Source organism: Schistocerca americana, chromosome 1 (assembly GCF_021461395.2).
Source record: "Schistocerca americana isolate TAMUIC-IGC-003095 chromosome 1, iqSchAmer2.1, whole genome shotgun sequence".
Taxonomy (NCBI): domain Eukaryota; kingdom Metazoa; phylum Arthropoda; class Insecta; order Orthoptera; family Acrididae; genus Schistocerca; species Schistocerca americana.
Genome location: NC_060119.1, coordinates 528,277,689 through 528,305,312, shown reverse-complemented (window position 1 = coordinate 528,305,312; position 27,624 = coordinate 528,277,689). Strand labels below are relative to the sequence as shown.

The 27,624-nt window shown below is 40.6% G+C and overlaps 1 protein-coding gene across 3 annotated transcripts in view; it reads right to left on the bottom strand.

Moving 5' to 3' along the window:
- The window catches only part of LOC124605368 (nardilysin), a 391,451-nt gene that overhangs the window by 201,848 nt on the left and 161,979 nt on the right, over positions 1 to 27,624 (bottom strand). The gene's annotated exons all lie outside the window — the stretch shown is intronic.

Genomic DNA, 27,624 nt, shown 5'->3' with positions numbered 1-27,624 from the left:
TGTCAGCTGCACAGAACTGTAGGACAAACACAACAGAGTGCACTCCAGTAACATTTCTTATTGATGAGCTGGCATTCTTCCAATCCAGTTGCATCAAGTTGTCCTAAGAGAGCTGAAATTGGACATACCCGGATGACAGACAGATACACCCTCCACCAGAAGACTAATCACTTGTTGTACTTTCAGTGTATTAACTTCTGTCTTCCAAGTTTTAAGTTACCTTTATTTTTTATTTGAGAAGACAGCAGCTGTGAACCTGTCATTAGAGTTGCCCTCTAGTTAATCAAAGTAGCTTCAAATACAATCGCACACCCACTGTCTGAAATAATTAATAAATTGCTTGAAGAAGGCTACTTTCCGGATGTTCTAAAATATGCAGAAATATAAATATCATTATTTTAAAAAGACTCTAAAGAAGATATGAGAAACTACCATCCAATTTCCCTTCTTCCCGTGTTTTCTAAAATATTTGAAATGATCGTTGCAATCCAGATTCAAAATTTTTGTAACAAATTCAATGTAACCTCAAAAATGCAAAAGTACAATTTATACAATTACTGAATGTACATATAAAGTTAGTTCCGCCTTAGAGAAATCACAAAAAGTTGCAATAATCTTCTGTAACTTATCTTAAGTGTTCAACTGTGTGAAACACTATTATTACATAAAATGCAAAAGTACGGAGTCAGTGCCTTACAGTGGTGTAAGCCATATTTGAGAAAGAGGCAGCAAAGGATAGTCATAACACTAGACAAAGGAAAATGTTCCTTGAAATGGAGAACTGTCTCATAAGGGGTACCACTAGTATCAATTCTAGGCCCAATACAGTTCTCTTTTACATACATGGCTTATCCATAAATATAAATCATCAATCAGTTTTATGCGCTGATGACACATCAGTACTGATAGAAAATAAAAATGCAGAAGAAATTCCCAAAAATGCCAAAGACTCCCAAAAATCTGGATGTGTGGTTCCATCTAAATGACCTAAAACTAAATATTCCAGAAACACAGCTTATGCAGTTTAAGACAAAACAGTCAAAAATAAATGATATTCAAATTATGCCTGGAACCAAACAAAGCAGAACGTGTTAAATTCTTAGGAATGCAGCTGGACATAAATCTGTCATGGTCCTCAAGTATAGACTATTTAAAAAATAAAATGAACAGCCTGGTATTTGCTATGTCAATCTCAACCAATGTCACTGCATAGACATGAAAAAGATACTCTACCATAGCTACTTTGAGGAAATAGTGAGATATGGCATTGTCATTTGGGGAAATGCAAGTGATCTGACAAAAATATCAACTTTGCAGAAAAAAAAAAAAAATATAATGAATACATGTAGTGCAAAGCCAAGAGAATCTTGTCGGCCACTATCAAGAGACATAAATATACTAAGTGTCCCCTCACTATATTTATATGAAATTATTCTTTTCACAAATAATAAGCCAGAATTGTTTGCTCCAAATAACTTCCATCGTGGATATGAAACTATAAACAAAGAAGTTTCATGCTTCCTACACATAGACTCAATCTTTACGTGCAGACCCCACAATATATGGGAATAAAAATATACAAGAAGTTAAAATAGAATTTTCCAAAGATTGATACTGTTTCAGAAAAGGAAAATTATATAGCACTCTGGTACAAAAATGCTACGACTCTACTGATGAATTTTTTAATGATAATCTGACCATTTGAGCAGGATAAAAGTAATAGTTCCAGTAAATGTTGTATTCCATGTACAACCTATTACAGTTCTACATCTACACCTACATTTATACTCCGCAAGCCACCCAACGGTGTGTGGCGGAGGGCACTTTATGTGCCACTGTCATTACCTCCCTTTCTATTCCAGTCGCGTATGGTTCGTGGGAAGAACGACTGTCTGAAAGCCTCCGTGCGCGCTCGAATCTCTCTAATTTTACATTCGTGATCTCCTCGGGAGGTATAAGTAGGGGGAAGCAATATATTCGATACCTCATCCAGAAACGCACCCTCTCGAAACCTGGCGAGCACGCTACACCGCGATGCAGAGCGCCTCTCTTGCAGAGTCTGCCACTTGAGTTTGCTAAATATCTCCGTAACCCTGTGACGAAACGCGCCGCTCTTCTTTGGATCTTCTCTATCTCCTCCGTCAACCCGATCTGATACGGATCCCACACTGATGAGCAATACTCAAGTATAGGTCGAATGAGTGTTTTGTAAGCCACCTCCTTTGTTGATGGACTACATTTTCTAAGGACTCTCCCAATGAATCTCAACCTGGTACCCACATTACCAACAATTAATTTTATATGATCATTCCACTTCAAATCGTTCTGCACGCATACTCCCAGATATTTTACAGAAGTAACTGCTACCAGTGTTTGTTTCGCTATCATATAATCATACAATAAAGGATCCTTCTTTCTATGTATTCGCAATACATTACATTTGTCTATGTTAAGGGTCAGTTGCCACTCCCTGTACCAAGTGCCTATCCGCTACAGATCTTCCTGCATTTCGCTACAATTTTCTAATGCTGCAACTTCTCTGTATACTACAGCATCATCCGCGAAAAGCCGCATGGAACTTCCGACACTATCTACTAGGTCATTTATATACATATTGTGAAAAGCAATGGTCCCGTAACACTCTCCTGTGGCACGCCAGAGGTTACTTTAACGTCTGTAGATGTCTCTCCATTGATAACAACATGCTGTGTTCTGTTTGCTAAAAACTCTTCAATCCAGCCACACAGCTGGTCTGATATTCCGTAGGCTCTTACTTTGTTTATCAGGCGACAGTGCGGAACTGTATCGAACGCCTTCCGGAAGTCAAGAAAAATAGCATCTACCTGGGAGCCTGTATCTAATATTTTCTGGGTCTCATGAACAAATAAAGCGAGTTGGGTCTCACACGATCGCTGTTTCCGGAATCCATGTTGATTCCTACATAGTAGATTCTGAGTTTCCAAAAACGACATGATACTCGAGCAAAAAACATGTTCTAAAATTCTACAACAGATCGACGTCAGAGATATAGGTCTATAGTTTTGCGCATCTGCTCGACGACCCTTCTTGAAGACTGGGACTATCTGTGCTCTTTTCCAATCATTTGGAACCCTCCGTTGCTCTAGAGACTTGCGGTACATGGCTGTTAGAAGGGGGGCAAGTTCTTTCGCGTACTCTGTGTAGAATCGAATTGGTATCCCGTCAGGTCCAGTGGACTTTCCTCTGTAGAGTGATTCCACTTGCTTTTCTATTCCTTGGACACTTATTTCGATGTCAGCCATTTTTTCGCTTTTGCCGGGATTTAGAGAAGGAACTGCAGCGTGGTCTTCCTCTGTGAAACAGCTTTGGAAAAAGGTGTTTAGTATTTCAGCTTTACGTGTGTCATCCTCTGTTTCAATGCCATCATCGCCCCGGAGTGTCTGGATATGCTGTTTCGAGCCACTTACTGATTCAACGTAAGACCAGAACTTCCTTGGATTTTCTGTCAAGTCGGTACATAGAATTTTACTTTCGAATTCACTGAACGCTTCACGCATAGCCCTCCTTACGCTAACTTTAACATTGTTTAGCTTCTGTTTGTCTGAGAGGTTTTGGCTGCGTTCAAACTTGGAGTGAAGCTCTCTTTGCTTTCGCAGTAGTTTCCTAACTTTGTTGTTGAACCACGGTGGGTTTTTTCCGTCCTTCACAGTTTTACTCAGCACGTACCTGTCTAAAACGCATTTTACGATTGCCTTGAACTTTTTCCATAAACACTCAACATTGTCAGTGTCGGAACAGAAATTTTCGTTTTGATCTGCTTTCTATTACTCTTGCTAAACAGATAAACATTCCTCCCTTTTTTTATATTCCTATTAACTTCCATATTCAGGGATGCTGCAACGGCCTTATGATCACTGATTCCCTGTTCTGCACTTACAGAGTCGAAAAGTTCGGGTCTGTTTGTTATCAGTAGGTCCAAGATGTTATCTCCACGAGTCAGTTCTCTGTTTAATTGCTCGAGGTAATTTTCGGATAGTGCACTCAGTATAATGTCACTCGATGCTCTGTCCCTACCACCTGTCCTAAACATCTGAGTGTCCCAGTCTATATCTGGTAAATTGAAATCTCCACCTAAGACTATAACATGCTGAGAAAATTTATGTGAAATGTATTCCAAATTTTCTCTCAGTTGTTCTGCCACTAATGCTGCTGAGTCGGGAGGTCGGTAAAAGGAGCCAATTATTAACCTAGCTCAGTTGTTGAGTGTAACCTCCACCCATAATAATTCACAGGAACTATCCACTTCTACTTCACTACTGGATAAACTACTACTAACAGCGACGAACACACCACCACCGGTGGCGGACACTTCAAGAAAGGCGTTACGCAATACGGAGAGGTTTATTATCGAAATTACGAGAGAGCACATTCCGGGAAGAGATGGGCAACATATTACTACCGCCCACATATATCTCGCGTAATGATCACAACGAAAAGATCTGAGAAATTAGAGCAAATACGGAGACTTACAAGCAGTCGTTCTTCCCACGCACAATTCATGAATGTAACAGGGAAGGGGGGATCAGATAGTGGTACAATAAGTACCCTCCGCCACACACCGTAAGGTGGCTCGCGGAGTATAGTTGTAGATGTAGATGTAGATATCCTTTCTAAACACCGTCTGTGCCGTTGTAAAAATTTTGGCAGAATTTATCTCTGGCTTCAGCCAGCTTTCTGTACCTATAACGATTTCAGCTTCGGTGCTTTCTATCAACGCTTGAAGTTCCGGTACTTTACCAATGCAGCTTCGACAGTTGACAATTACAATACCGATTGCTGCTTGGCCCCCGCATGTCCTGACTTTGCCCCGCACCCTTTGAGGCTGCTGCCCTTTCTGTACTTGCCCGAGGCCATCTAACCTAAAAAACTGCCCAGTCCACGCCACACAACCCCTGCTACCCGTGTAGCCGCTTGTTGCGTGTAGTGGACTTCTGACCTATCCAGCGGAACCCGAAACCCCACCACCCTATGGCGCAAGTCGAGGAATCTGCGGCCCATACGGTCGCAGAACCGTCTTAGCCTCTGATTCAGACCCTCCACTCGGCTCTGTACCAAAGGTCCGCAGTCAGTCCTTTTGACGATGCTGCAGATGGTGAGCTCAGCTTTCATCCTGCTAGCGAGACTGGCAGTCTTCACCAAATCAGATAGCTGCCGGAAGTCAGAGAGGATTTCCTCCGATCCATAGTGACACACATCATTGGTGCCGACATGAGCGACCACCTGCACATGGGTGCACCCTGTACCCTTCATGGCATCCGGAAGGACCCTTTCCACATCTGGAATGCACATTGGTTTTCTTCCCCTCTCTTGCTGCCATATCTCTAAGGGGCCCCATTACGCGCCTGATGTTGGAGCTCCCAACTACCAGTAAGCCCACCCTCTGCAACCGCCCGGATCTTGCAGACTGAGGGGCAACCTCTGGAACAGGCCATGTCCGGCCGAAGATCAGTATCAGCCTGAGACAGAGCCTGAAACCGGTTCGTCAGACAAACTGGAGAGGCCTTCCGTTCAGCCTCCGGAATGTCTTTCGCCCCCTGCCACACCTCGAGACGACCTCCCACTCTACCACAGGTGAGGGATCAGCCTCAATGCGGGCAGTATCCCTGGCAACCACAGTCGTAGTCCGATTGGGGGATGCGTGGGACGAGCTGGCAGTCCCCGACAAACCCCCATCCGGACCCCCACTGCGATGCCCATTGGCAACAGCCTCAAGCTGTGTGACCGAAGCCAACACTGCCTGAAGCTGAGAGCGAAGGGATGCCAACTCAGCCTGCATCCGAACACAGCGGTTGCAGTCCCTATCCATGCTAAAAACTGTTGTGCAAAGAACATCTGAACTAATCTACAGAGAGCGCAAACAAATCGACACAAAATTTAAATGGTTATTAAAATACAAGATTGCCTATTAAATGCAGTAATGCTGCTACTTGCGCACTGCTGACACACTGCTCGGCGGCGGAAGGAGATTACCCGATTTTACACTATTCAGGTACTAAAACGCGATGCTACAACTCTCAAATACTATAATATGCCCGAAATTTATGAATTAAACAATGCAAATACCAAAAACACACAAAGAAATTAAGAATTAAACTATGTAACAAATAAGTGAGCTAAGAGTATACGACTTGCTGCTGCAGCTGCTTATCCAACGGCGGCAGGGAGCACACTGTTGTAAGCTTGATGAGTCTCCTGTACAATAAATCAGTGATTTGACATGTATGTTATGAGACAATAAAATTCTGGTTCTGATTCTATTTGAAAATATGAATGTCGTTAGGGCTTCAAAATTTTGTGTCATGTTTGGTTCTCGGTCTAAATTACTAGAAAGAAACTTTCAAAGACCGGTTCATTTAGATTTATAAGTGATTGATAATTCACATTTTAATATTATAGTCTGATAAAAATAACTTGTGGGTTGACAATTCACGTGTTTGAGCCAGTTTAATCATATCATCCACATCACGACTAAACTGTTCATCATTGCCAAACTGCCACAGCAATTTGTCAGCACACTTCCAATTTCTTGTCCAGCTTTCTTTCTTGATGTGTTCGGAATTCTGGAGCCCAATTCATGGGCCCGCCCTTTATTTCGCATTTCATCAGACATAATGGAAACACGCAATGATGCTAACAAACTACAGACCCTCCATATACAACACTAATCAAACACTGCTGGATACTTTCACACAAGACAAGATACGGCATCACAATACTATTATTATTATTTCTTTCTTGTCTCAGACGTTATAACTGGTTAAAAATGGAAGGTGACGCGGACCTTGATCAAGCGTGACTTCCTTTTAACTGTACGGTATATGTTACATTGCATTTAGGAACTTTCGAGTAATTGAACATGTATCAATAATTACAGATTTCTGTAGTTACAAGTTTGGATGTAGCTGTATTGCATTGATGTACTGGTGGATATTGTGTGGTATGACTCCTGTAGTTGATAGTATAATTGGTATAATGTCAACTTTATCCTGATGCCACATGTCCTTGACTTCCTCAGCCAGTTGGATGTATTTTTCAATTTTTTCTTCTGTTTTCTTTTGTATATTTGTTGTATTGGGTATGGATATTTCGATTAGTTGTGTTAATTTCTTCTTTTTATTGGTGAGTATGATGTCAGGTTTGTTATGTGGTGTTGTTTTATCTGTTATAATGGTTCTGTTCCAGTATAATTTGTATCCATCGTTCTCCAGTACATTTTGTGGTGCATACTTGTATGTGGGAACATGTTGTTTTATAAGTTTATGTTGTAAGGCAAGCTGTTGATGTATTATTTTTGCTACATTGTCATGTCTTCTGGGGTATTCTGTATTTGCTAGTATTGTACATCCACTTGTGATGTGATCTACTGTTTCTATTTGTTGTTTGCAAAGTCTGCATTTATCTGTTGTGGTATTGGGATCTTTAATAATATGCTTGCTGTAATATCTGGTGTTTATTGTTTGATCCTGTATTGCAATCATGAATCCTTCCGTCTCACTGTATATATTGCCTTTTCTTAGCCATGTGTTGGATGCGTCTCGATCAATGTGTGGCTGTGTTAGATGATACGGGTGCTTGCCATGTAGTGTTTTCTTTTTCCAATTTACTTTCTTCGTATCTGTTGATGTTATGTGATCTAAAGGGTTGTAGAAGTGGTTATGAAATTGCAGTGGTGTAGCCGATGTATTTACATGAGTGATTGCTTTGTGTATTTTGCTAGTTTCTGCTCGTTCTATAAAGAATTTTCTTAAATTGTCTACCTGTCCATAAGGTAGGTTTTATATGTCGATAAATCCCCTTCCTCCTTCCTTTCTGCTTAATGTGAATCTTTCAGTTGCTGAATGTATGCGATGTATTCTATATTTGTGGCATTGTGATCGTGTAAGTGTATTGAGTGCTTCTAGGTCTGTGTTACTCCATTTCACTACTCCAAATGAGTAGGTCAATATTGGTATAGCATAAGTATTTATAGTTTTTGTCTTGTTTCTTGCTGTCAATTCTGTTTTCAGTATTTTTGTTAGTCTTTGTCTATATTTTTCATTTAGTTCTTCTTTAATATTTGTATTATCTATTCCTATTTTTTGTCTGTATGCTAGATATTTATAGGCATCTGTTTTTTCCATCACTTCTATGCAGTCGCTGTGGTTATTATTATTATTACAATCACAGAGGCTGGCCTACATCAAATATGCTTTGTAAGTGACACCAAACTTTCTGAAGACAGCAAATCATCACTGCAACTGGTTCTGAAAAGACAAAAACATAGCAATGTAACCTAGGGTAGTGGTGTAGCTTAGTGGTTAAGATATATTCCTGTAATATAGAAGGTCATGGATTCAAATCTCATCACTTGCTTTGAAAGTTTTTATTTCTAAAGCTTACCAAAACAACTTTGATTATTATTTTTATTCAATACGTTAGTTTAAATGTAATAATTTTATTTCTAATACTTCACCCCATCATATTCACTTTTTTATTTGCTCTTATTTTTTGTTCCACTCCTTCTTCTTCTTCTTCTTCCTATTTTTTGTTGCCTATACTATGTAACCAGGACTGCTCATCAGTTGATAATGCAGCATCTCGTGTAGATCTGCTGCAAATTGTTGTCCACCGTTTACTCAGATAGCATATCATGTGGTTGTGGTAAAGTTAGGACAAGAGTTTAAATTCAGGGCTACCAAAAATAAAGTATGGCGAAGTTCAGTCTTAAAATCAGTTATCAAAAGAGCATCTTGTGTTCCCATCATACCTCACAGTAGCCACTTCCAACAATGCTGGCATTACACTTAAAGTAACGACACTTATGAAGTGACCTGCCATGTTTATGTGTCATCTACACTCCTGGAAATTGAAATAAGAACACCGTGAATTCATTGTCCCAGGAAGGGGAAACTTTATTGACACATTCCTGGGGTCAGATACATCACATGATCACACTGACAGAACCACAGGCACATAGACACAGGCAACAGAGCATGCACAATGTCAGCACTAGTACAGTGTATATCCACCTTTCGCAGCAATGCAGGCTGCTATTCTCCCATGGAGACGATCGTAGAGATGCTGGATGTAGTCCTGTGGAACGGCTTGCCATGCCATTTCCACCTGGCGCCTCAGTTGGACCAGCGTTCGTGCTGGACGTGCAGACCGCGTGAGACGACGCTTCATCCAGTCCCAAACATGCTCAATGGGGGACAGATCCGGAGATCTTGCTGGCCAGGGTAGTTGACTTACACCTTCTAGAGCACGTTGGGTGGCACGGGATACATGTGGACGTGCATTGTCCTGTTGGAACAGCAAGTTTCCTTGCCGGTCTAAGAATGGTAGAACGATGGGTTCGATGACGGTTTGGATGAACCGTGCACTATTCAGTGTCCCCTCGACGATCACCAGTGGTGTACGGCCAGTGTAGGAGATCACTCCCCACACCATGATGCCGGGTGTTGGCCCTGTGTGCCTCGGTCGTATGCAGTCCTGATTGTGGCGCTCACCTGCACGGCGCCAAACACGCATACGACCATCACTGGCACCAAGGCAGAAGGGACTCTCATCGCTGAAGACGACACGTCTCCATTCGTCCCTCCATTCACGCCTGTCGCGACACCACTGGAGGCGGGCTGCACGATGTTGGGGCGTGAGCGGAAGACGGCCAAATGGTGTGCGGGACCGTAGCCCAGCTTCATGGAGACGGTTGCAAATGGTCCTCGCCGATACCCCGGGAGCAACAGTGTCCCTAATTTGCTGGGAAGTGGCGGTGCGGTCCCCTACGGCACTGCGTAGGATCCTACGGTCTTGGCGTGCATCCATGCGTCGCTGCGGTCCGGTCCCAGGTCGACGGGCACGTGCACCTTCCGCCGACCACTGGCGACAACATCGATGTACTGTGGAGACCTCACGCCCCACATGTTGAGCAATTCGGCGGTACGTCCACCCGGCCTTCCGCATGCCCACTATACGCCCTCGCTCAAAGTCCGTCAACTGCACATACGGTTCACGTCCACACTGTCGCGGCATGCTACCAGTGTTAAAGACTGCAATGGAGCTCCGTATGCCATGGCAAACTGGCTGACACTGACGGCGGCGGTCCACAAATGCTGCGCAGCTAGCGCCATTCGACAGCCAACACCGCGGTTCCTGGTGTGTCCGCTGTGCCGTGTGTGTGATCATTGCTTGTACAGCCCTCTCGCAGTGTCCGGAGCAAGTATGGTGGGTCTGACACACCGGTGTCAATGTGTTCTTTTTTCCATTTCCAGGAGTGTATAATAAAAACTGTAGCCGGTAACTGATATGGCAACACTATAGCAACAAGATGTCAACAAACAAACAACAAACAAATAATTTTAATCAGGCTATAGTCATTTATTTTACTAGATATTCAAATAACAGTTACACAATTAGTTCTTGTTTTTGTATGATTCTGTTTGATTGTGCAAAATAATGAGAAAGAGACTCTGAATGAGTCAGATTAAACAATAATATTTCATTAAGAGAAGTAATAACTGCATTGTTGAGCAACCACATCACAATACCTCAACATAATCGTTTGAAGTTTTATTAAACTGCAGAACAGCCTCGTTGTTTTGCACCTGTCTTTACAGTGAACCTTTTTTCCCTTGCTAATGATGAGGAGATTATATGTCAATGTCTTAGTATTACTAGTACATCTACCATCACCTACATAAAATGCACATATTTGTTGAATCCGTAACTTTCAATGCGAAATTTTCAAACAACTTCCAGGTTTTCATATAACTGCTAAAAACATTTTGGATAAGATTGCTATATAATTTAAGATTATTATATACCCAATGTAATGAGAATATAATCCATACCTACAGTATCTTTTTTGTCCGAGACTACCGCTTTCTCCCTCACTCTTGCCTCTTTCCTATGTACTTCTACTTGTCTACAATTATTGATGCAAAAAGTACTTGGGTCTATCTGCCTGATGTTTGTACAATTTGCACAACACACAGTTTTGGTACGTAAAACCAGTTGTAACAAAAATGCATACAATAATAAACATGATACCTAGTGTAACACACACTTCATTAAAAGGCCACTGGCCACAGAAAGAGAAACGATTATTAATGTTAATTACTTGTCTCATTAAAGACAAACAAGTAATGAATGTCTTGGCAAATTAATAATGCTTGTAGGGTTCACATGTACATCTGCACAGCTATATCCAGTACCAAAAGTAAGCTGTCAAAGATTACCTTATGGAGTAGCACACGCGCACACCCATGCACGCACGCACGCACACACACACACACACACACACACACACACACACACACACACACACTCCCCCACCCTCCATCCCACTGCCCACCCCTCCCCTGCTCCTCTCCCTCTTTCCTAAAAATTTATATACAACAAAAATTCTTCTTCAAATACTAGTCAAGCAAACACTTTTCATCTGTCACACACATAGTGGTGCACATTCAAATATTGAGTCGTGTGTTACTCAACAGTCCAAAAGCACACTCTGAGAACCCCTACAGAACTTAAGAATGAAAAGAGGAAGTTAAATTGACGTTTTAGTTCATTTCTTATTGCAGTTTAATTTTACTATCAACTCAACAGCATCAATTCTCCAAAAAGATGTAATACTGTATAATTCTTCTTTTCCACGGAATTTTTTCTCAGACCACATATACCAGGTGTAGAAGTATAAAAACAGAATTTGGTTGAATAATTACATGTCTGTTGTTTGAAACTGATAAACAATGTTTTATTCAAAATAATCTCCATTGCTATTTATACATTTCTTCCATCTCTCCTGCAAGCTATGAACACCAAGCCAAAAAACAGTTCATCTTTTGAAGCGAACCAATCAGCGGGCCATTTTTGTACATTTTCATATCAATTGAAGCATTGTTCAGCAATAGTGTCGCCCAGTGATGATAATAGATGATAATCGGATGGAGCCAAGTCTGGAGAATAAGCCACATACCCTAGCATTTCTTTCGATTTGCTTAGTACATTTCATTCTGTTCATGTGGAAACCATTCTCCCACTTTCTGCACCTTTCCCACAGCTTTCAACCCCAAAGAGAAACGGCTTTTTGCATGACATTCAATTGTTCTACGAGTTCCCGTTCAGTCTGAATATTATCTTCATCCAATAAGGCCTGCAATTCATTGTCTTTGATCTTTTTCAGTGGTTTACCGCGCTCGTCATTTCTCACGTCAAAACCACCACTTCTGAATTTTTTGAACCATTCAAAACACTGTGTTTTCCCATGAGCATGTTCGCCAAAAGCTCCGACAAGCATTCGATGTGATTCTGCAGCAGTTTTCTTCAAATGATAACAGGAAACCAATGCTGTCCACAAATCAGAGTTCTTAGGCACAAAACTCGGTATGTTTACGAGTTTGAAACAGACACCAACGTATGAAACTTGGTTTACTGTGTGTTGACATTTGTTGTCAGACATTACAGGAAGCAAATGGTGCTGCAGTCGCAGTCTCACGGGCCCTACACTGATGACTAGCACCATCTGTAGGGTAATTCTGGTTTCATACTTCTACACCTGGCAGTCCAACACCTGTGTTAAAAGAAAAGAAAAAAATTCCTTGACGTCTATATTTATGTGCTGCTCCATGACTCTGCTGTCAATATCTTTATTCTTGGCTTGTGTGTAACTTCTGTGTTTTCTTTCAGTAAATGTGGTTTTTTTTTCGTATCCAGGGTGTAATTACAAAGCTAATAAAATGTTTTCTTGCCTTTAAAATAATATTTTTCATCAGGTTATGGGCCCAGTACACGTGTAAAGGCAAACAACATAGTTTAATTAAAACAATATTTGAAATGAGCTTATGTCTCTAAAGAAACATGACTGCTAGCAGTGATTATAAGGTCAGCATTGATAAGCTTGAAGGACCTGACGACTGGGACAAATGGAAATGGCATATTTCTATGGTGCTGCGTTCATATGGACTAGAAGATATTATTAACGGTACACGTGGGTGTGTAGAGTTGCCGCAAGATGCGACAAGTGCACAAAAAGAAGCGTTTGTGGAATTACACAAGGACGATGCAAAGGCAGCAAGTCTTACAGCAAGTGCACTAAGGAAACCTGTTGCAGAACTCGTCTTAACGTGCAAGAATGCTAAAGAAATCTGGGACAAATTACGCGCCCGATTTGAACGTAGCAGTACTCAGCGTTTGAATATGTTGATTGAAACATTTTTCCGTGTTAAATGTGATGAAACGGAAGATATTAGTGCACATGTGGCCAAACTGCAAAAGTTATTTGTGGACCTGAATGATGAATTAGCAAAACATGAAGAAAATACGCTATCTGAAAGAATCTTAAATGGTCGAATTTTGTCTCCACTGGGAAAAGACTACGACAATTTTAAGGATCTCTGGAATACGATACAGACAGAAAAGCAAAGCTAATTTATTGATTGAAAAACTCTGTACTATTGAACTGCGTGAACAAGACATTAATGGAAGTGCAGCTTTTGTCGTTTCTAAAACAAGAAAACGGCAAACAAGTAATCAGCAAGTAAAGATGACGAAGTCACAATTAAAACAGAAGTTCCCGTGTAATATGTGCAAACAATTAGGTCACTGGGTAACAGAGTGTCCACAGAACACTCATGACAGCAATAAAAGAAAAGAGAAGAAGTGAGAAAGTGAACACGCTGCATTTACTTCATACGCTACGGGTGTGTGTACCAGTAATCACAGTGACCCAAATAAATGGTATTGTGACAGTGGCGCTACAAATCATATCACCCCCAACAAACAGTATTTTGTTTCGTACAGTGAATTTGATGTTCCTCAAGTCATTTCATTGGGAAAGCAAGATATCAAAATGTGTGCGTACGGTCAAGGAACAGTTTACATCCAAATTCGATGAAACAATAAATGGTACAATGCTAGAATGGACAATGTTTTGTACGTCCCTGATGCAAGTGCTAATCTGTTCTCTGTGAGAGCCATTGCCTGCAGAGGCTACAGTACTAATTTTAGTTATAATAATGTCTGTGTTCGAAAACAAGTCAGTGGCAATATTGTTATGACAGGTTATGTGAAAAATGGACTTTATGTGTTGAACATGCGTGTTGTTAGAAATGCAAAAATGAGTCGTGTAAACTTGATGACTTCATCTGAAACATTGCAAGTGTACCATGAAAGGTTTGGTCACCAAAATAAACAACATGTGAAGAATATTTTAAAAGGAATGAACATTAATGTGGAAGATGTCGAGAGTGAATTTTGTGATGGCTGTGCAGTTGGAAAGATGCATAGGCTGCCATTCAAAACACGAACAATACGCGCTACTAGTACTGGTGAATTAATCCACGCAGATGTCAATGGACCAATGAGCACGAAATCTTTTGGAGGCAAGCATTAATACGTATATTTCAAAGACGATTTTAGTAAATTTCATCGAATTTTCTTTTTAAGACACAAAAGTGAAGTGTGTACTGTGATTAAGCAGTTTTTAAATGAAGCACGAACTAATGGATATGTTGTCAAACAATTTAGATGTGATGGTGGCAAAGAATTTAACAATAATAATGTCAGTGAACTGCTTGCAGACAGGGGAATAGAGCTTCTGATTCCTCCTCCTTACACTCCTGAACAAAATGGTGTGGCTGAACAGGAAAATAGGACCATTGTTGAAGCTGCCCGGTCAATGCTAAATCCGAGTAAATTACCTAAAGGGTTGTGGGCAGAGGCATGTAACACAGCAGTCTACCTAATAAATCGTACTGGAAAATCTTCAGTTGAAAATAAAACCCCTTATGAACTATGGTTTAATCGACCAGTAGGACGACTTGATCGTCTCAGAATTTTTGGCACAGGCTGCTATGTTCACATTAACAAACAATTCCGTTCCAAGTTTGAAGATAAGGCAGGTTTTGGACGACTTGTTGGATATGTTAATGACAAGGATGGGTTTAGAGTTTGGATTCCATCTAAAAGAAAAGTGGTGTTGAGTCACGATGTGAAATTTAATCCAGAAATTGTTTGTGTTTTACATAGTGATCATGTTGAATATAGTGATCATGTTGAATTTGAAGTCCCTCAGGAAGAATTTAATGACCCAAATTCATCTAAAGACGACCAATGTAAATCTCCTGGGCTGTACACTTCTGGAGGAAGTCAAACTCAAGAAAAAATTGGCATTCTTGATTCCAAAGAAAGTCAAGAGTCGAGTGAATCTGATGAAAATAAAGAATTAACAGAATTTCTAAAAGCAGAAGCTGCTGAATCTTCTAATGAAAAGAAACAGAAGAATAAAAGACAACGAAGAAAACCAACCTGGATGGAAAGTGGTGAATTTTGTATGGCAACAAAAGTTGATGCACTTGAATACAAAGATCCAAACTGTTTTTCAGAAATATTGCAGTCAAACGAGAAGGAAGAATGGATGCACGCTATCAGTGAAGAACCTCAATCACTAAAGAAAAACAATACCTGGGTGCTGGTTGACCACCCGAAGAATGGCAAAGTATTGCAAAACTGAAGAAGAACTAAAGATTTACGCTGATGCAGATTTCGCAGGTGATAACCAGTCAAGGCGCTCAACAACTGGAATTCTTGCAAAGTACTCAGGTGGTGCAATGTCATGGACAAGTCAGTTGTAGAAAGTAAAGCAATAATTTCATGATTTTTTTCTTTTGGAGGAAGTGTTAAAAGAAAAGAAAAAAATTCCTTGACGTCTATATTTATGTGCTGCTCCATGACTCTGCTGTCAATATCTTTATTCTTGGCTTGTGTGTAACTTCTGTGTTTTCTTTCAGTAAATGTGTTTTTTTTTCGTATCCAGGGTGTAATTACAAAGCTAATAAAATGTTTTCTTGCCTTTAAATAATATTTTTCCATCAACCTGTAGCAGGACTAGGGTTTTTCAGTGTCAATCAAGAAAAGATGTGCCCCTATTTAAAAATGTCCCTAAACGTGGAGAAACTTCTCCAATTAGCCCACTAGAGGTAAGATTCCATCACAGCAAAACACCTTCTTATTAGGCATCAGAATTTCAGAAGAAGTCATAAATGCAAGTAATACTGCAATTCATGCAGATTTAACAATCCTTCATCAAAGTATTCAGTCAATAACAAAGAAAATACAGCAATTTATAGTTGAAATGAAAAGTTTTAAAGTGTACCATATTTTGCATAAATACTGGTGTAAATATTCAGAAATGTAAAATATAACAATTCCACCATATGAGAGAGCAACTATTATTGTGTCACAGAGTGATGTACTTTGGGCAAGTGAGAGACTGTTTGTTTACTCTTAGGACAGTGTATCTTTGACATGTTGTACTGTATCTTCTGTGACTATGAAATAAAGTGTTGTTAGACTGCTAATCGCTGTTCTACTCTGATTCACAACATAAGAATTTGGTGCCAAAACCCGGGAGACAATTTCCACGATTGCTGTTGTGAACCACAAATTCTAGACGCACGCCATGCGGCAATACTACAATGGGGCTTACTGTAGCGATTTGTCATACCACGCAACAAGCTCTTCGATGACAACCACCTGTATACACAGTTAAGTCCAACTGAATTATCAAGCGACTTGTTTTGTACTGCCATTTGTAAAGGCAACTGATTACATTATTGCCGCTCTGTACTGCTATTGTAGCTGTTCGATTAGCGCTTTAACGAATTATCAGATCCTACGCTACGTCTGTAGATTGTTTATTACTAGTGCTGCCATCTGGCGACCATCAATTGAACTACTTTGACTAGCGATCCAAAGATAATGCCTTACTAGGACCAGCTGATCACTAGCCGACACTGCTTTAAACTTTGGAATAATCGGACCGAATGGACATGCCAGACCACAAACCAGAATCACAATTACACTCTCTAAAGAGAAAACGGATGAGAGAAAGAGCAAACATTACGCGATTCATACCAGAAGCTGCAAGGTTGTCAGACATATCGGAAATCGCGGATTAAAAATATTACAATGACAGATTGGGAAGCGTTCTGAACTGCCTCGTTAAATTAGATGAGGATATTCACGAGTTGTTAGACGATGACAAATATGAAGAAGATGTTCTTAAATCCAAAAATTATATAGACACCACAAAACTCACAATTTCTTGATTGTCTCACGAAATAGAGAAACAGCTTGCAAAATCGGTAGCAGATATATATATTCCCGACAATCTGCCAGTACAATCTGTAACAATTAGTGTTCCCACAGCGTCAGTGAAACTTCCGCCGATCAAGCTTGAGCCTTTTCCAGGCGATCTCGAGACATGGGCATGATTCTGGGAGCAGTTTGAGCAGTCCGTTGACAACGATCCGACGGTAACTACAATTAATAAACACATCTTTCTTAGCGGCTCTCTCTCGGGAGAACCAAGGCATTTAGTGGACAGTATTGCGGTGATGGCCGAGACTTACGCAGAAACGAAGAGGATTCTCCGAGCGCGTTATGGCAACAAAGATCGAATAATTCAAGCCCACTTAGATTATCTCGAAGCCATAAAACCAATTCAGCTGTCCACCCCAGAGGAACTTAATTCAACATTCATTGAATGCCAGCGACGTATTCAAGTTCTGTGGGCACTTGGGGAAGACGTGAACGGATACGGTCGAGTCCTCTCGCTGAAACTTTTATGCAGTTTTCCGGACGACATATGCCGCCAGTGGATAATTCACGCCAAGCGTATGGGAATATCCGAAGGGGACATTTTGCAACTGATGGAGTTTCTGAATGGGGAAGTCGACGGGGCACTTACCATGCAGAAGATACGCGGTGAATCTTCTATCACTTCTAGTAATCTACCCACAGCGTACACACTTCACGTACACGCGAAATCTAAAAGATCAACTCCAAAGGATACCAGCGTAAAGGACCAATTCTGCGTCTTTTGCGAATCTTGCGGTCATTGGGCGCAAGACTGTAAGAAGATCATACGCGTTAATGATCGAATAGATAAATTGAAACTAGCAAACAGATGCTTTCTTTGTCTTCAACGTGGGCACAAAGTGTAAAATTACAAAAAGAAAGAAAAGGCTCGGTGTGTTATCTGTAAAAGACAGCATCATAAGTCCATTTGTGAGGAACGAAAGGATATTAGGAGTCCTGCAGGTCAGACATTCTTTACTTCCATGGGAAAGGTATCTGTCTCTCCCCACAGATACACGTACCTTCAGACAGCTGAAGTATGCGTCTCAGGACCTACAGGATTGAGAAGGACAATGCGATGTCTACTGAACGCAGGTAGTCAGTCCAGCTTCACAGCAAAATCACTGATTGATGATCTGAAACTGCAAACGGCAGACCGACAAGAACTAACCGTTTGTTCCTCTGAATCAAACCCTACACACCCACGCCACCGCAGGCTTGTTCAGTTTAATATGAAGGGGCTGTGGCAGAATTCTTCAGTGCCACATACTGCCTTCGAAATCACTCACGTTATTTCTCACCAGCCTTTGATTCCACAACATATAAAGAGTTTACCAGATGCCCGTAAGATTACGCTAGCAGATCGGAAAACCGATTCAACAGAAGATCTTCACGTGGAGATTCGTGTAGGAGGCGATTTTTATTGGAAGATAGTGAAGCACAATTCGCCCATACGCATCTCTGAAACCTTAGTGTTACTTTCTTCTCTGTTTGGCTGGATACTCAGTGGTTTCAAGTCACAAGCTTGTGTGCATGCAACCGTGGTAAATTTTGCTCAGACTGACCGATCTCCCCTGCACTCGGACAATGATTTCAGACGCTTTTGGGACTTGGAAACTATAGGGATTACTGCCGATCAGAATCTACCTGTGAACAACAAGGATACGAGACTTCTTGAAGAGTTTAGAGCATCTTTCTCTGTAAAGGATCATCAAGCAGTGGTTACACATCCCAAAAGACAACATACAGTGCTTTCGAGTTACAGACCGATCACGGAAAAACGATTCAAGCACCTTAGGGAAAGATTTCAGTGTCAAGAGACCTTTAAGCAAATGTATTTCGATCTTATGCTAGACTACATTACGAAGGGGTCAAGCAGAGGTCGCTCCTACCCCACTCTCAGGAAAGGAGCTATTTTATCTCCCTCATCACGCAGTGAGGAAGAAGAAATACGGAACCACTAAGTGGAGAATAGTCTTTGACGCCTCATCTCACGAAAACAATGCACCTTCTCTGAATGAGGTATTAAAAGTAGGACTGAACCAATTACCAGAGATTCTGGAAATTTTTCTGCGTTTCAGACTATATTCTACGGCTATCGTCTCGGACAGCACACAAGCTTTCCTTCAATTAACCTTGAACGAAAAGGACAAAGACTTGACCAGATTCTTCTGGTTCAAAATTAGCCAGGATCAAACAGGAAATCTTCAAACGACGGACGAATTAACAGAATACCATTTTAACAGACTCCCTTTCGGCCTGACCTGCAGCTCCATTTTTACTTTCTGCAACACTAAGAGAACTTGCCAACAAGTGTATGACAGCATTTCCCACCGTAGCGCCACTTATAAACAAGACTGCATACATGGACGACTTTGTGATCTCAGTACAAGGCGATAACTTGGTGATAACTGTATACTATGAACTTGTAATCCTAATAAAATTGATCAGTCTCCCCTTATCAAAATGGGCTACCAACTGTGAACAACTCGAAACTATCTGGAGAGCAGAAGGGCGAGAACTCCACACCCAGACTTAAGTTTTAGGCATAGACTGGAACACAGCACGTGACTACTTCTGTATCGATCCCAGCAAAATCATCAGAAGGTCGTCAGAAGAGCCAGCCACTAAACGACTCCTTTTACAATGTAAGGCTAAATTCTATGATCCACTCGGACTGTTTTCCCCCGTTTCTCTTGTTGGGAAATTGCTATTCCAGGACACATGGTGCTGAGGAATTGGCTGGGATGAACTTATGCCCTGGGACTTAGGGGCACGATGGCGCACCTGGATAATTAGCTTACCTTCATTGTCACATATACATGTCCCTAGATGGATAGCTGCAACTCATGGAAGAGACTCTCAGCTGCACGTATTCTGTGACGCTTCGGAAAAGGCATATGGAGCAGCTTTGTACATTTGTAGATGACATCGTAACCCACTTAGCCTGTAGCAAGAACAGACTTGCTCCTATTAAGAAGGTGACATTGCCTCGACTCGAACTTTTAGCGGCAGTATTTGGGACCAGACTATTGTGTTACTTATACCACATTGCCCACGTGATATTGTGGATGGATTCTATAATAACACTAAGTTGGATTCACTGTGATCCTAACAGATGGAAGACCTTCGTTTGTAATCGTGTAACCGAGATACAAATGCACACGACTCCCACGCAATGGAAACACTGCTCAAGACCAGACAATCCTGCTGACCACCTCTCACGTAGACTCCTCGGCTACCAAATGAATTCTCTGGATATTTGGTGGCATGGGCCGCCTTGGCTTACACGTCCTCCTGAATGCTGGCCAAACGATACTCCAACGATGGAACGAATTCCTCCCGAAGAAATGACGAAGAAAACCCATAGACAAGTCTTGTCAATATCTACGCCAACCAGCCTTCTGAACTTATTTAAATTCAGCTCATACTGGAAGCTCATCCGTGTCACAGCATGGACTCTCCGCTTCCTACACAACATTCGTCACAAGAATAAAACTTCAGGAGAACTTACAGCCAGCGAATTACCAGCTGCCAAAATGTATTGGATTCGAGTGGGTCAGAGAGATTCCTCCCCCAGCAAATTAAATGCACTTCAGAATAACTTACCACTGCCAAAAGAGTCAAAAATTGCACGATACAATCCTTTCATAGAAGATGGACTGATACGTCTAGAAGGTCAACTGCAGTGTACTAGCCTAAATAGGGAACAAAAACATACTGTACTCCTTGATGGTTCCCACTACTTCACACAATTGGTTATTCGAGAGACACACATCTGCCTCCATCACTTTGCTGTTCGTTCTGTACTATCCAAACTGCGACCGAATTTTGGATCCTTAGAGTTTGTCAGGCCATCAAAAGAATCCTACACTCATGCCTTGCATGCAAGATCTTGAAGAATCCACGAGGGCAACAGATCGAAGCACCACTGCCACCTGAACGAGTTTCGCCTGCCAAACCATTTGCTGTAACCGGAACAGACTTTGCTGCCTCACTATTCATCAAAGTGGGGAAGGAAACGCACATGTCATATAACATTCTTTTCACATGTGCTACCACACAAGCTGTACACCTCGAACTCTGTACAGACTTGTCAACGGACAAGTTTCTTATGGCACTTCAGCGTTTCGCCGGAAGACGCGGACTACCCCATACAATATATACAGATAACGCAAAAACATTCCACGCCACGAATATGGAACTAGCCCAACTTTGGAAGGCATTAACCACCACAACAACTTATCAGTTCCTTGCCCACCATGGTATTATTTGGAAATTCATTGTCTCCCGGGCGGCTTGGTGGGGAGGATGGTGGGAAAGAGTGGTGGGCACTATAAAGCGTTGCCTACGGAAGGCATTGGGACTCGCAAAGCTCACTGAGGAACTGAGCACCACCTTCATCAGTATTGAAGCCGCGGTGAACTCCAAGCCCATCACACTAGGAGATGATTCTGATGCACTCACACCTTCCCATTTTCTGATGGGAGAAAAACTTACGTCTATTCCGACAGGACCAGAGCCTTCAGCGAACACGAATTTAACAAAGGAATTCTGACTGAGACAGCAACTCTGTGACAGTTTTTGGAACTGTTGGAATAAAGAATACCTATTGGAGCTCCGAAACTACCATGAAGTCATCTCCTTTCGCTTTGGCGACTTCGTGCTGATCCAAGAGGACCTTCGTCCATGACATGTGGAAGAGGGCCAGGATAGAAAAAGCATTACCCAGGAAGAGACGGCAGAGTAAGGACGATAATACCCCGGACACCAGAAGGTCACATCATTAGTCGTCCTGTGCAGCTGGCCGTACCTTTGGAGGTCAACCAGGATGGGGAGGATGTCACATAGTGATGTACTTCGGGCAAGTGAGCGACTGTTTGTTTACTCTTAGGACATTGTATCTTTGACATGTTGTATTGTATGTTCTGTGACTATGAAATGAAGTGTTGTTAGACTGCTAATCGCTGCTCTACTGTGATTCACGACATACTGTAAGACTTCTTTAAAATTAGAGTAGAGTAGAGTAGAGTAGAGTACAGTATTACATACACAGACACAAGCAGACATTTGTAAAGGTAAAGAGTTTGGGCCCAAACTCTTTGCCTTTACAAATGGCTGCTTGTGTCTGTGTATGTGCGGATGGATATGTGTGTGTGTGTGCGCGCGCGAGTGTATACCCCTTCTTTCCCCCCCCCCCCCCCCCCCCCCCCCCCCCCCACGGGAAGTCTTTCCGCTCCCGGGATTGGAATGACTCCTTACCCTCTCCCTTAAAACCCACATCCTTTCGCCTTTCCCTCTCCTTCCCTCTTTCCTGATGAGGCAACAGTTTGTGTGTGTGTGTGTGTGTGTGTGTGTGTGTGTGTGTGTGTGTGTGTATATATCTGCTTGTGTCTGTATGTGTGGATGGATATGTGCGTGTGTGCGAGTGTATACCTGTCCTTTTTTCCCCCTAAGGTAAGTCTTTCCGCTCCCGGGATTGGAATGACTCCTTACCCTCTCCCTTAAAACCCACTTCCTTTCGTCTTCCCCTCTCCTTCCCTCTTTCCTGATGAGGCAACAGTTTGTTGCGAAAGCTTGAATTTTGTGTGTGTGTTTGTGTTTGTTTGTGTGTCTATCGACCTGCCAGCGCTTTCGTTCGGTAAGTCACCTCATCTTTGTTTTTTTTTTTTTTGTTTTTTTTTTATTCAGCAACATTTACATGGCAAATCCTTAAAGTTCTAGTAACATTTATACAATACATCACTAAGGTAAAGACACAAATTGTTAGTGAACTTCCTGAAGGAATTCGTGGAGGCCACAGAAGCAGTGATGAGTCAAATACACCTTAGCAGTTGACTTGAAATTTGCCTGGTCATTTATTGATTTACTTTGTAGGGGATGTTTATTATAAATAACTTTCCCACAATACAGGGTTGCTATTTTTTAATCAGGGTGGTGTTGGTGGGTTCTAAATGAAAGTTTCCTTTTTGCATGGTGTTATAGGAGTGGATATTTTCATTTTTCTGGAAGAGAGTGGGATTTTCCATTGAATATTTTTTCACAAACACGGTTATCTCATACACATATATACATGGAAGTGGGAGGATTTCTAGTTTTTTAAAGAATAGTCTACAGGTTTTGTTCCATTTTACAACCTCCATTATTCTTATAATAATTTTTTGAAGCCTAAAGAGCTTTTGGCTAAGAGAAGAGTTTCCCCATAAAATAATTCCATATTTCAGTTTTGTGAGTGCTTAATTTGTTACAGACTTTTTCAATATGCATTCCCCTTTTAAGATTATCTTGGAGCCATACTCCCTAGAACTTAATGTTGTCTACATTCTGAACGTCTTTGTCAGAAATCTGAACAGTTTTCTCACTTTTTTTCACATAAAAATAAAAACTTAGTGACACTGTCTTACTTGCATTCACTGCCAATTTGCTGTGACTAAATCAGTTTTCAATATTGTTTAGTGTCTCTGTTGTAGACATCTGAAGCATTTCCATTTCTTTCCCACTCACTAGCACACTTGCATCATCCGCAAACTGGATGATGTTTTCGCAGAATGTGTTTAGGTCATTCACATATAACGGAAATAGAAAAGTCCCAGAACTGAGCCTTGTGGCATTCCATATTTGATGGTTTCATAGTTTGAATAGTGTTGAGTGAGTTTGATGAAATTTGATGGTGCACTTCAACCACTTGTTTTCGACTGCTTAGGTATGACTTTATCCAGCTGTTAGATGTTCCTCTAATCCCCATGTTGTCAAGCCTAGGCAATAGTCTTGTGTGATCTATGATATCAAAAGCCTTAGAGAGCTCTAGATATATTCCAATGACATTTTCTCCATTATCTAGTTTCTGAAGTACTTCACTTAATAGTTCAAAAATTGCTGTATCAGTTGATTGGTCTATCCTGAAACCATGTTGTGCTGTGGATAGTATTTTGTGCTCTTCCAGAAAATCTACTATTGGTACTCTCCTTTGAAAAATTTTTTCTATGATTTTTGAGAATACAGATAGTAGAGCAATGGGCGTGTAGTTAGCCACTTCACTTCATCCTTTTTACCTTTTTTGAGAAGTGGTTTGAGCTTAGCTGTTTTTAGGCATGATGGGTAAATTCCAGTTTGAAATGAACTATTATAAAGGTGAGGTAATGGTTCAATAATGAGATCTCCACACTTTTTAATAAGGCTGTCTGGGGTGCCATCTATTCCAGTGGAATGATTCACTTTTAAAGTTCTGATAATTGACAGGACTTCGTTTTGGGTTGTTGGAAAGAGAAACAGTGAAGTAGGATTTATGTTGGTATTTACATATGATACTGGGCAGTTTGTACTGCAAGGTTTTATTTCAGCAATTAATTGCTAAAATAAGTATTGAACACATTTGCTGTTTCTTTAGGATCATTAATTCCTTTGTTGTTACAATTCAATTTAATATTGGAATTTTGAGGAGTAACAACGTCAGTTTGCTGGTTCACTACACTCCATACAGCTCTCATTTTGTTATTGGAGTTATTCATATAGCAGTCATTTGCCATTACTTTTAGCTTATTTAAGTATCATTTTATAGTTCCTGAAACATGCAAGGAATTCATTGGATACCATGGGAGACTTGAGGATTTTTCGGCACGACTTTTTTATATCTGTTGTCAACCAGCATATTTTTCTGTTAAGCCTACTGCACTTGATTTTTAGCTAGAAATGAGATGTTAAAATAATGTGTAGATATATCCATAAATATGTTTAACTTCGCATCCGTGTTTTCGTATCTGTGTATTTCAGTCCATGTTACCTTCTTTAGTAAATTCCTAAAGTATTCAATGTTTTGATGGCTGAAGGTTCTTCTTATTTTTATTGTTTCTGTTTGTTTACTTAAGTTCAGCATTGAAGATATTTCAAGAAGCTGTGCATAGTGGTCACTGAAACCTATGTTGAACTTTCTAGCTGCATATTCATGGCTTTCCTTGTTTATCAGTATCATACCAATAGTGGTGCTGGATATACTTGTAACTCTGGTAGGGGAATTTATAATTGGGAGCAGGTAGTATGTTGCACAAATAGCCATTAGATCATCTCTATCTTTTGAAACTCTTAAGTCAATGTTAAAGTCTCTACATATTATAACTGTTTTGTTTAGGTCCCTGGATACTGTCAAGGCTACCTTCAAGTTGGTTAAAGACTATTTAATGTTTGAGTTAGGACTTCTGTTCAGGCAAATGACATTTGTTTTTATTGAGGTTGGTTCTACAGCAGAAATTTCAAAATCACATTATTTTCCTAACTTTTCGAGAGATTTTAGGCAGCAATAGCCAATACTGTCTATCACAAATATACATGTTCCTCTATGTGTAGATATTTTTCTACAGAAACGAGATTTCATAACATAACCCTGTATACCTGTGATTGCTATCATCTCATCAGTTAGTCAACGTTCACTAAAAATGACTGCACATTTTGATGGACAATTACAAACTTGGGGTTTCTCCTTGATATATCTAATTCATCACTTACCTTTCTTTGTCTCTGCCTTCCTTTCGTTCAAATCTGAAGAACACTTCTGGGATGAACTACGGAGGTGCTGTCCTCATCTGTGGCCAGTAAAAATCCTCACTTCTTGATGGTGGTTGTCTTCCTCTAGCAGGTTGTGTCCCCTCGCTGTTGTTGTTGTTCTATTCCTTATAAGTCTTTCTTTAATTATTTCACTAACACAATCACAAACAAACCTTTTCCCTTCACAGTTCAAATGCGTTCCATGTTTCGTGATCAGATTTTGATGCAGCTTGCTTATATCCAGTACATAGCACTTAGCGTATTGAGAACACAATTTCGTTATTTTAATGACTGTTTTCCGCATTTCTTTGTTTACAAACTAACTATAAATTAGATCATGCCTATGAGGCAGTGTGGCAAGTACTGTATTTCTGCATTTGATAGCTTATAAAAGGTTCTGCAGCATTTTCATGCAAACCCTTGCTTCATTTTTTACCACATTGTTTGAACCCATTATACAGACAATAAAGTCATTTTACTGCATTCATTTTGTCTGAGAGTTAGTGTCTACAATATTTTTACCCCAGTTAGTGTCTACAATATTTTTACACCCTGCTCCTGGTTTCACTACACTGGTCACTGCCATATCGCGATTTTTCTCGTGGAGCATGCTGGATAGATTTCTGCCATGACTGACTGGTAGTAACAGTACATTACACTTTTTCCCTGATGATCTGTGTTCGTTGTTTACATTTTTTGCAAAAACACTATTCATTTTCAGTTCACTGATTTTTACAAATTCACGATCATTTGGAGAGTTGTTATCACAATTACTTGTTGCAAAACATGATATTTGTTTTTATGGAAAAATGTGACAGTTTTAGAAGAGTTTGTTGTTCTTTTGACAGTTGGAAAACTATCTTTATATGAACTTTTATTCACTCAGACAATTTATTACTCTTGAATTACATCACTTCACTTGGTGTTGGCTTTGATCGTAGATCCCGATTTTCTTTCTTGAGTGAATCAATAATGCTTCTTAAAGCACTAACTATGAATTTTAAGCTTGAAATTCGTTCAATTCTTACAAACTCCCTTCTTACCACACAATTACAACTATTTCTGAAATTAGGATCACACACTTCTACGTTCGTGGCCATGTTGGATGTTACATTTAAAGATGGATACCTTTGTCTAAACACCATGAAGGGAACACAGTACAAACTCAGACATGACCTTACCACAGTTAATGACAACAAACATTTTAAGACATCAGCTACTGAACTAACAGGTATTGGAATTTATAAAAGAAGAATAATAGTTCTCAGTGCGTACCAATCACCTAGTGACAACAAAATGGCTCTGAGCACTAAAAATGGTTCAAATGGCTCTGAGCACTATGGGACTTAACTACTGAGGTCATCAGTCTCCTAGAACTTAGAACTACTTAAACATAACTAACCTAAGGACATCACAAACATTCATGCCCGAGGCACGATTCGAATCTGCAACCGTAGCGGTCGCGCGGTTTCACACTGTAGCGCCTAGAACCGCTCGGCCACACTGGCCGGCTAGTGACAACACACACACATTTTGAATAAATTAACTGAGAGTTTTTTTAACAAAGTTTAAAAACCCAAGAACAAGATAATCTTATGCAGACATAAATATCAACAAATATCATAGCTGAAACCAGCTGTAGTCACGTTAACATTCTTCATGGTTTTGGCTTATCACAGTTGGCCACAGTTAGTCAACCGTGCAAGACAGGTAACAAAAACCTCAGCATCAGTGATTGATGATCATGTTACAAATGAATACAAGAAACACTGTGTTGCAAATGTAAAATATCTTGGACACACTGATTATCCCTGCCACTAAATGAAACTGAAAGCCACATTGGATAAGCTAATCAACAAAAGACAGAAAAAAAAATTCAAAATTTTTAAGGGTACTGTTAAACCAAAGCTGTATACAGAAAACAATGTG